The sequence below is a fragment of the Triticum dicoccoides genome, chromosome 5A (assembly GCF_002162155.2).
Source record: "Triticum dicoccoides isolate Atlit2015 ecotype Zavitan chromosome 5A, WEW_v2.0, whole genome shotgun sequence".
Lineage (NCBI taxonomy): Eukaryota > Viridiplantae > Streptophyta > Magnoliopsida > Poales > Poaceae > Triticum > Triticum dicoccoides.
The window spans coordinates 16405151-16416307 of record NC_041388.1 but is presented as its reverse complement, the minus strand read 5'-3'; positions in this window follow the sequence as shown (position 1 = coordinate 16416307).

Below are 11157 nucleotides of genomic sequence, written 5' to 3'. Positions count from 1 at the left end.
ATTGATATATGTGATAATAAAATGACATCTCTGAAATTGTTCTTTCTGGATAACGAATGTTAATCATGATTATTTCTCAACCATCTTTAATGAAACTTTAGGGCACACCGTCTCTTCGTATAACTATGTAGGGGGTACTTTCTTCTCAATATAGAAAAAAAGGCAACATCATAATCAACATAGAGCCACACGATTGATCAACGGGCTATCACTGTCATCATCTTTTCAGCTTACTCCTGGCTAAACTATATACAGTCCTTTCTTTCCGAACCATGCAGGAAAGCTATCACTGTTTGGTCGGATACACTATATACAGTCCTACAGAATGTATAAACAGTAATGAGAAAAAAAAAAGGCGACAGTGGGATCTCCATCAGTGAGTAACTTCAGGTCATTTTGATTACAACAATTACCACTGATGGGTGCCTATGTCTTCTATCAATAATTACTTATTTGAAAAAAACATAGACAAAGGGTGGGCATCCATGTCCACTGCTCCCGTTTCACTTGGGCTAATAGAGGTCCCACACACTCCGCCGTGGGGTCAATGATGTTGGCAGGGATCCGGAGGATGGTGGAGGTGAATAGGCGGAGTTGGCATGTATGTTGCTGACCTTCATGATGTTGAGAATGACGTAGTAGGGTCGCTCGGGGAAGAAAAAGGCTCTGGCGTCGGTCTATGGGTGAGGCCGAGCTGTGCATTGGTGCGTACATAAATGTCGATGAACACTAGGGGGACCAGGAGGCAGAAGATAGCCTAGCACATGCATCCATAGTTTGCCGGTGGCATAGACCTTATCGCCTTTATTGAAGGAAGGAGGGGTACAAATCTTGGTAAAGTGTATGTGAGGGTTTAGAGGGAGTGGGCGTGCCCCCATGTGACTTGTAGTTTTCCAGTAGTTTTCCAGAGGAAGTAACGGTGCATATATTGCCTAAGCTTGCCAGCACTGGAGCCTCCCATTCGACCCTCATTTGTTTAGAAAAGAGGCCATTGTCAGGCCTTATGAATGAGAACATGACAAGGTTAAAAGATGAAAAAAAAGCAATGGCCATAGATTTGATGCAAGACTAAAAGGATCATGGAATTGACAAAACACTCCAAAGCCTACTATGGAATAGATGATCGAGAGCATGAAACCCTCCTAGCCTCTAGCCGACGGGTGCCATAGCATCCTCCAGACAACTTCAGACGTGCTGTTGTTCGATGTCGGATGTTTGTGATGAGACGATCAAGCCATGGCAATGCCTCTGTCATGCTCGGCAGCCTTCCAAACTATGAGAAAAAATATATAATGACCATCAGCCAGATGCTAAGTAAAACGCCCCCGCTATTTGCCTTATTCCTAATGAGCCAAATAACCCAGGCTAATTAAGGCCACAAATTCAAGCCATGCAAGCCTATCTATAGTCGCAACAGTTGTTTACCTTGGACTACCCCGGTTCATTCAGGGAAGCAAGCAGGTGTACATATGCAACTCGTTACTTCTCAGAGGGCATTCTAAATAAAAGCATGCCATAATGCAGCGGAAAAAAATGTGATCCATGTTCCCCTGTTCCCCACACATGGGTCATTTTATCTCTACCACGTGCCATTTAAGAATGTTGTCACTACTTAGAAGCCATCCCCTGCTCAATTGCCAGAATAAATTTTAATTTTTGAGCAAGCCTAGCCTTTGAGATATCAAAAACTCCACAAGCAACAACCTTCTTGAAAATGGCCCTTATTGGGCAATCCAGTGGAGAACTGTCTAGATTGCTCTATATCCCAAGACATGGAATCCTCGAATTCCAAGTTGCAAGCAGAGCAACAAGACCATTCCACTAAAGCAGCTCCTCAGGATCGTGCCCACCTATCATGCAATCATGGGTCCCTCACTTTCACATTTTCAACATCCACGGGGGCAAGGAGACAGGGGAAACTAGGCGATAAGGGCCTATCCCGAGACAATAGTTAAGCCAAAAATAGGTTGCCTACCCATTCCCTATCCCATGCTTGGCACGCAAGCAAAAGAGCCGGTTAACCTTGGCAATTACCTTGGAAGATTGATCGCATTGCAACAGGTTAGCCGATCCCAGATGGCAATATGCCAGTACATTCTGTATGATGTGAGAATTACGTGTTGTATTCCTCAGGTGCAAACACACGTATATATGATATACATGAGTGGACCACGACCTCAACTATAAAAGGCAACTAGGAGGTGGGCCCAGTACATAGATATGCACAACACATACACTCAACACCCCCCGCAGTCAAAGCGAGCTATGCGTTCGAGTGGGTGGAGCGAAACCGAAGCTGGTGTAGAAACGATGCGATGCGCTGGTACCAAGCGCGCGGAGCCTGCTTGAGTCCATACAAGGACCGTGAAAGCAGGCACACGTGGTCGGGAAGCACCGGATTAACAAATCCGATGGGCTGCTGGCAGAAGACCTGCTCCTCGAGGTGACCATGGAGGAAGGCGTTTGAGACGTCCATCTAGTGCACAGGCCAAGCACGAGAGACCGCAAGGTGAACAACCATGCATATCGTGCCGGGCTTGACGACCGGAGCGAAGGTGTCGGTGAAGTCGATGCCAGCACGCTGTCGGAAGCCACGAACAACCTCGCGTGCTTTATAGAGATCAAGGGTACCATCAAGACGGAGCTTGTGTTTGAAGACCCACTTCCCGGTAATCACGTTCGCGTGCCGGGGACGGGGAACAAGCTGCCACGTTCGGTTGCGCAGCAAGGCGTCAAACTCCTCTAGCATCACAGCCATCTAGAGCGGGTCACGAAGAGCGGCTCGAACGGAGAACGGAAACGGCGATGGTGTAGAGGTGTATGCCGCATGGACGTAGTCATCTGAGGCGTAGCGCGAGTTCGGGTGAAAAATGCCCGCACAGATGCGGGTGGCTGGACCGGCCATGGGAGAGTCGGCCGCAGCTGGGGCCGATGACGAGGGCGTCGGGGGCGCCATGGCCCCGGGCGCCGAGGTGGCCGCGTGCGCCAAGGGGGCCACGGAAGCCGCGAGAGCTGGCGGGTCCGCGGGTGCCAAGAGGGTCGCGGGAGCCGGCGGTGCCGCGGGCGCCAAGGGGGCCACAGAAGCCGCGGGAGCCGACGGGGCCGCGGGCGCCAAGGGGGCCGAGGGCGTCGAGGGGGGCGCGGGGGCTGCAGCCAGAGGGGCCACGTCCGCCGGAGGGGAAGCCGCTGGCGCGAGCGCCGGGGCTAGAGGGGCAGGCCAAGGACGGCGCGCGAGCGCCTTGGGAGAGGCATCAAAGAGCCCGCGTCATCGGCGGCGGGAGGAACAGCCGAGGGTAACTGTTGAAATGAAAACGCATGCTCATCAAAGTAAACCTGCCGGGAAGTTAACAAACCGTGGGAGACGGGATCGTAGCACCGATATTCCTTGGAGTTAGAGGGGTACCCGATGAAGATGCAAGCGACAGAATGTGGTGCAAATTTGTGAGGAGCAGTGTCGGCAGTGCTAAGATAGAAAAGGCACCCAAAAATACGCAAGCCATCATAAGACGGGGGCATACCAAAGTGAAGATGGTGAGGTGCATAGTTCCACCGTGGGCGGCAGGGTCGAAGGTTAAGAAGAAGGGATGCAGTAGCGAGTGCGTCCGGCCAAAAGCGAGGCGACACGTTAGCATGAAACAGGAGCGTGCGAACGCAGTCATTCACAGTGTGAAGGACGCTTTCGGCTCGACCGTTTCTTCTGTGAAGTGTACGGGCATGTGAGACGAAAGCTTGTGCCATGATGCGATAGAAAAGTGCGGAAAGCAAGGTTGTCGAACTCTTTTCCATTGTCAGTCTGAAGAGCAAGGATGGGACGATCAAACTGCGTGCTGAGATAGGAGTAAAATGCCATCAAAGTGGAGAGGGCATCCGACTTTCTTCGCAATGGAAAAGTCCACACATAATGAGAATAATCATTAAGAATAATTAGATGATATAAAAAGCCCGAATTACTAGGAACCGGAGAGGTCCACACATCCCTATGAATCAACTGAAAGGGAAAAGAAGCAATGGTGGTGGAGTTATTAAACGGGAGGCGAACATGTTTGCTGACACGACAGGCATGACAAGTGTGGTCCTCTATCTTATTACAACTAAAACTGAAACTCCTAACAATATGAGGAAGTGTGACGGGGTTGAGATGACCCAAACGAGTGTGCCAGGGATCGACACCAGCGGAGAGAACAACCGGTGCGGTGGTGGTGGATGAAGGCGAATGCACTCGTCGGGGTTGTCACATTGGTGGAGTACCATCCTGGTTTGAGCGTCCTTAACACAAAAACCAAGCTCGTCAAATTCAACAGTGACAGGATTTCATGATTTAAACAACAAACGGAAATAAGATTCTTAATAAGATGAGGAGGCACAAGTATGTTAGACAAAGATATAGGCATGGAGATAGAAGGAAAAGGAGTTTGCCCGACGTGTGTGATGGGAAGTGTGGAACCGTCGCCGACATTGATGCGGCGGTCGGCGGTGATGTGAGTGAAGGAGGCAAGATTATCAGGATGAGCAAACATGTGAGCCGTGGCCCCGGTGTTCATGTACCAATTATCGCCTCCAGTGTAGTTGTTCGGCAATACGAGCGGTGGGCAGCGCGGCGAGGAGCGCCGGATCCCAAGGCGCCAGCAGCAGGGCCGGTGAGGGGGACGGCGGCGCCATAGCGATACCGTAGCCACCGCTCAGCTACGGCGGTGGGTACCCTCCATAGGGCTGCAGAGCCAGATAGTACGCCTGGTGTGCCGGTGGGCGCGGCACGGGAAGCTTCAGTGTAGGAGCCCATGGAACCGGCATGGTGTACGCATGGACGAGCAAGTCCAGGGGTTGTAGCTGGAAGCCCATGGGGGCGGCACCTGGAGCTGCTACTGTTGTTGGTGACGGGGTCGGCAAGAGGCGCGGGCGGGCCGTACGGCAGCGGGAGGAGCCCCGGCTGCTGGGTCGCCAGGTACGGCGGCAGCGGGGCCGGATAAGGCGCCTGGTGGCGCGGCTGCTGCTGGGGCGCTGGGGCGGTGAGAGGCATCGGGGTCCCACCACGGGTGGTGCCGGCAGCCAGGGTGGTGTGGATGGCCCGCGCCTTCACGTTCTTCATCCGCCGCTGCCCCAAGCGGAGGTACGCAATGAACTGGACGAAGGACAGGTTGGGGATGAGGGTGACGTTCGCCACGTTGTTGTCGAAGTCCTCGTTGAGCCCGGCGATGAGCGTGCTGAGGAGGAGGTCATTATCGATCTTCGCTCCAATGTCGCGGAGCTCATCAACGAGGGTTTTAAGGCGCGACAATAGTCGTCGACGGAGGAGTTTTCCTGGTGGCACCCAAAAAACTCTTGGTGCAAAAAAACGCGACGTTGGAGTTGGTTGTCGGTGAAGAGCCCATTTAGCTTGGTCCACACGGTGCATGCATGGTCACCGTCCTGCACGACCGTCTGAAAGAGGTCCGGCGAGATGGTGAGGAAGAACCACTAAATGATCGTGGTGTCGATGGTGGACCAGTCATGAAACTCAGGGAGAAGGCTGGAGTCGACGGTGTCGTCCACGTGATCAACAAGATGATACTCCTGGAACACGAGGGAGAAGTATGTCTTCCACGTGTATTAGGAGGAGTCCGCCTGAGAGAGACGAACCGACACCCGATCGTAGATGTTCAAATTGTGGATGCCGTTGACGTCGGGAGGGTTGGCGTCGGCGAACGGGTTAGAATTGGTGGACGCAGATGACGTGAAGGACGGCATTCCAAGGGTGAGGCGGCTCGGCGGCAGCTGCGGCTTCGAGGAATCCGCCGGGTTCGGCAACGGGCAGGCGGGCGATGCGGCTGGCGGGCGATGCAGGTGGCAGCAGTGGCTGGCGAGGCTATGTGGGCGATCGGGTGTGGGTGATCGGGTGGTGGGTTCGGCTGCGGGCGGCTGGGGAAGTGCGTGCGGGCGGGGGTGGCAGGCGGTAGGAGTAGCGTGTGGCAGGGAGAGGAAGGAGCGGCAGCCGGTGCGGGAGGCACGCGGGCGGCGGCGGCGGCACAGAGGAGGTGTACAGCGGCGGCTGCACTAGGGTTAAAACCCAAAAACTGATACCACGTATGATATAGGAATTACGTGTTGTATTTCTCAGATGCAAACACACGTATATATAATGTATAGGAGTGGATCGCAACCTCAACTATACAAGGCAACTAGGAAGTGGGTTCAATACACATATATGTACAGCACATATAATCAACACTTTCTCGTGCCTTTTGGCACGAGTTATTTATTTTGGTGTTGATGATATCTAGGCCCCCACCTCTTGTGGGAACACATCGAACTCCACTGGCCATATGATACTTATCCTTTTCTCTTTCCTTTTTTGCTATAAAAGAAGTGGGAGTGAACCATGTCAAATGTGTCACGGACACCATTTTGGAGAAGGTAAAAGCTCATTCCATGCATGAAGCTAGGTACTTGCCTTGCCTTGCCATGTGTCACGGACCAAAGTGTGCAATTGACGGAGAAGCATCACAATGAGCAGAATCGCGACGCTACTAATGTATCTGAAGGACAGGCCCTGAGCTCAGACACTAAGACAGGTAGAAGTGCATCGATGTTGAGATGAAATGAGAGTAAGTATACAAGAGAGATAAGGAGTTGGTAGCGGATGTGAGTGGGAATGAGAGAGAGGGAACAACCACAAGACTAGTCACAATGGAGAATAACATACACATATCTTTAGGCTATGTTACCATTTTCATAGTGGGTGGTAACATAAGTGTGGTGATTCATTTATTAAGTTATAGACTCATATTGCATCGGGATATGTGATGTTACAGTAGCTAGCTAAGTTACTGAGACTACATCTCTTCGCATAACACATTGTCACATAAGCAAGAGTTGGATTTGATCTTACTGCTGAAGTTACTCCCACTGTGGCTAGTCTAAGGGATCGGTAACGAAGGTGGCAGGCACGATCAGACTGGAGGATACATTAGATAATATATACTTAGATCTTTTTGCCAAGTCGAGTTCACGGATCCATCACTGGTGGAAAGAGGGCCTTTGGTCGCGGTTCGCAACTGCCATTAGTCGCGGTTGCGCAACCGCGACCGAACGGGCGCGACTAAATGCCCCACCCTTCAGTCGCGGTTGCTTAAGAACCGCGACTAAAGGCCCGTCCACGTGGGCGCCAGGCGGCCGTCGGGGCGGAGGACCTTTAGTCGCGGTTCTTCTGGCCAACCGCGACTAAAGGCCGCCGCAGGTTTAGGGTTTTAGCCCCCCCTAAACCTGTTTTCTGTTTAATTTGTATTGTTTTATTTCTTTTGTGCTTTATTTTAATTTTGAAGGAGTTTCACATATTCTACGGTACTACATACATGCATATGAATGTACAATTTCAAACAAATTTGAAATTAGAACCAAAAAGAATTCAAGAGGAATATACAATATATATTCAATATCATCGGATGACCATATACAATTTTGAACAAGTTTCCATACATAATTTAATGCATATAAAGTTCTACATCCTCGTAATGGTGTTCTCCTTTAGGATGGAGGACTTCCCTCCTGAACCATCCAGCTAGTTCCTCTTGAAGTGGTCGGAAGCGAGCTTCTGGACTAAGCATCATCCGGAGGTTATTCCTCTGAGCATTGGTATCACTCGGAACCCGCTCAGAGGTGTATCTCCGGATCATCTCACAGACATAGTATGCACATAGATTGGTCCCCGCTGGCTGAATATCCTCACCATTCTTAGCCTTTGACCTTTTGAATTCTAGCTCTTTTTTGAATTCACCGACCTTTGTATCTACGAACCGTCTCCAAACCCTAAGTGGCAAAGAAAATTAAATGAACAAGAGAGTTATTAGTTACTTGATATTAGAAAATGAACGAAATAGGCCGATCGATATATTCTTTGGCGTTTTTATTTTTTATGTAACCCTTGTACCATTTCAGCAGACCTTTCATTTGTGGAGGTAGATCCTCTTCCTGCGCAGGCTCGACGAGAGGCCCATTTTTCACATATGTAATTACTACCTCCTTCACTGGCGCCTCATCAAGGCCTAACAGTTCACGAAGAGTAATACCTAAGTTGGCCGCTTGTTCTCTGGCACTCGTTACAGTCAATCCATGTGCTGCCGCAGCTGCTATGATATCGGGGTCATCCGGACCGGCGGCTTTCACTATAAGCGGGGCAATCGATTGTTTACTTTGTTCCCCGAGCTGGGCAACTCGTTTCCCGCTTTTTTTACTTTCTAATTCCGTTTTCTCGGCCTCCTCCAAGGCTTTGTTCTCCTGGTTCTCCGCCCGCTCTTTCTTCTCCTTCAACATGAGTGCCTGCCTACGAAGTTCACGTGCATAGTCGTCAGGCAGATTCTTCGCGGCTTGGGACGGTGTGCTCAAAAATGACTTAGCCCACTTCTTTTGCTCATCAGAAAATACTGGCTTGGGCTCGGGCTCTCTTTTCTTCTTGCAGTCCGCCTTCCATTTCTCATGATCAGCAGCCGCGGCCGCGGCAGTTTCCTCGGCACTACGTTCCCAAGGCCTTGTGGGGAGAGGCTTCAGTGATGGCTCCGGTACCTTTGTGGTCTTAGGTACATAAGGGTCCGGGTTAATAATCCAGGACTGCTTCTGCTTCTTTGCCGGAGGTGGATTGGGGGGCGGCGTCTGATCACCCGCCGGACGAGGACTGGGGGGCGGCGTCTGATCACCCACCGGACGTTGTGGACTGGGGGGCGTCGGCTGACGTGACGGAGGTGTAGGTGAACCGCCACCACCGTAGGGGGGTGGACTTGTTGTCCTTGGTGCCTAGCCTGGAAACTTGATAAACTTCTTTTGCCATAGAATGAAATGGCGCTTGACATCTCCAAGTCTTTTCTCCCCTTCAGGTGTAGCAATGTCAATCTCCAGGTCCTCAAACCCTTGGACTATGTCCTCCACCGTGACACGAGCATAGCCATCTTGAATGGGGTTGTTGTGGTGGAGTGCTCCAGGTAAACATGGTAAAGCACTGCCGATGGCTACCTTCATGGACATGTTCCCGATAGGATAATACAGATGACATTCTTTCATCTCCTTTATATCGTCCACGGGGTAGCGAGGAGGCTCCGGTGCAGTAATTTCGACCACCAGAGGCTCCGGTGCAGTAATTTCGACCACCAGAGGCTCCGGTGCAGTAATTTCGATCGTCGGTGCATCTGCACCAGCCGGTGGGGCCTCCGTGGAAGCCACACTGCTTCTCCGCTGCTGGCTTCTGAGATCCGTTGGATGATCTTCATGCTGCGCCCGAGCTGCATCTCTTTCGGCTACTAGTACACTCACGGTTTTCTTCATCACATCCATTTCCGATGCCAACCGTGCCACAACATCTGCTTCTCGATCCATCTTTCTCTTCCGGCTTCTGTAACCGTACGGGTCATCGTTCTGGGGGAACCCTATTTTCCACGGAATGTGCCCCATGCCTCGTACACGTCCTCCGTGTTCAGGATTCCCGAGGGCTTTTGTCAGCGCGTCGTTCTCTCTGTTGAACTTGATCTTCCCCTCTTGAGCATCCCTCATTGCGTCAATAAGGGCTTGGGTGGGTTTAATTATTTTGCCCCGGTAAACACACTCCCCTGTCTCCGGGTTCAGCGTTCCCCCATGCCCGTACCACCAGCTTTTGGCCCTTGGGTCCCATCCCTCCGTACCTGGACGGATTCCTCGCGCCTTCTCCATCTTCTCCCACCTAGGCTCCCAAAGGCGATACCCTCCTGGCCCCATAATATGATTGTACTCCTTCTTAGCCGCATTTTCCTTATTTTTTCCGATATTTGAATGAACTGCTCCGATTTCTTTTGCTTCACAAATTCTGGCCAATCATGTTTCAGTTTCTCATATTGTCCTTTGAAATCCGGAGTCTTGTTCTGCTTGACAAAGTCATGGGCTAGATTTTGCTTGAATTTCCGGAATGCGTCGGCCATCTTATGAAGAGCGAACTGTTTGACTAGCCTCCTCCTCTCCTTGTTTTCCTCAATCTTGTTACCCTCCTCATCGAGTTTGTTGTATTCCGGAGGTAGAACGAAATGTTCCATAAGCTTCTTGAAGCAATCTTTTTTTGTTCTCTTATCGACAAAAGTGAAACCAGCAATTCGTGCCTTCTTTGGCTTATTCCACTCCTGGACGGTGATCGAGACGTTGTCTCTAACAATGGCTCCGCATTGGTTGACAAACTTGGTGGCGTTCTTGCGGGGCTCCAGCGGCCGTCCGGTTGCACTGTCGACAACCTCGATGGTGCATGTTTCTCCTTGTTTCATCGTCTTGGTTGCGCCACGCTTTGACGACGTACTCGATTGTTTCGACGATCCGGCCGAGGGCTAAAATAAGAAAGAGAGTCGCGCGCGTTAGTCCACACATATTTATTCAAATCAGTTAGTTTGTATCACCAGAGGCTCAATGTATATATATACCTCGGCGCCGGAGGTGGTTGCTACTTCCATTTGAAGATCGTCGTTTATCGACGTTTGTTCGGCATCATCTTGCTGACGGCGCCCTTCACCATCAAGGTTCAGATAAGAAGAGATATCATCTTCTTCTTGTCCGGTCGGCACATATAGAATATCGCCGTTTATGATGCCGAACATATGTGCTTCACCGTCCGGATCATAGTTGTCCATAATCGGGTCAGCTCTATCGTCTGCCATTATGTCAGTCCTGAAAACATGTAGTAAAAACAAATTAATTAAGTGAAGAAGGAGGGCGGTGGCGGTGGCGGTGGCGAAAGGGCGGTGGCAAAAGGAGGGGGCGAGGAAGGGGTGGGAGAGGGTGTCGCGGTAGAGCGCGAGACGGGGCGGCAGACGACGGCGTCACGGAGAGGGAGGCGAGGACAACACACATGTATAACCCTCGCCGCCCCCTCTCGATCCCTAAAAAAAACACCGCGCGCATCGCCGCCCCCCTCGCCGCCCCCTCTCTGTATATACGTTTTTTTTTGTTAATTATCAAATTTTACGGTTATTTGTTAAGTTATACGTTTTTTGTTAATTAAGTTATTTTACGGTTATACGTTTTTTGTTAAGTTATTTTACCGTTTTTGTTAAGTTATTTTACGGTTATACGGTTATCAAATTTTACGGTTATACGTTTTTTGTTAAGTTATTTTACCGTTTTTGTTAAACTAATTAACTAGTTAAAATTAAAAAGAACAAAAAAAATTCTCTCTCTCTC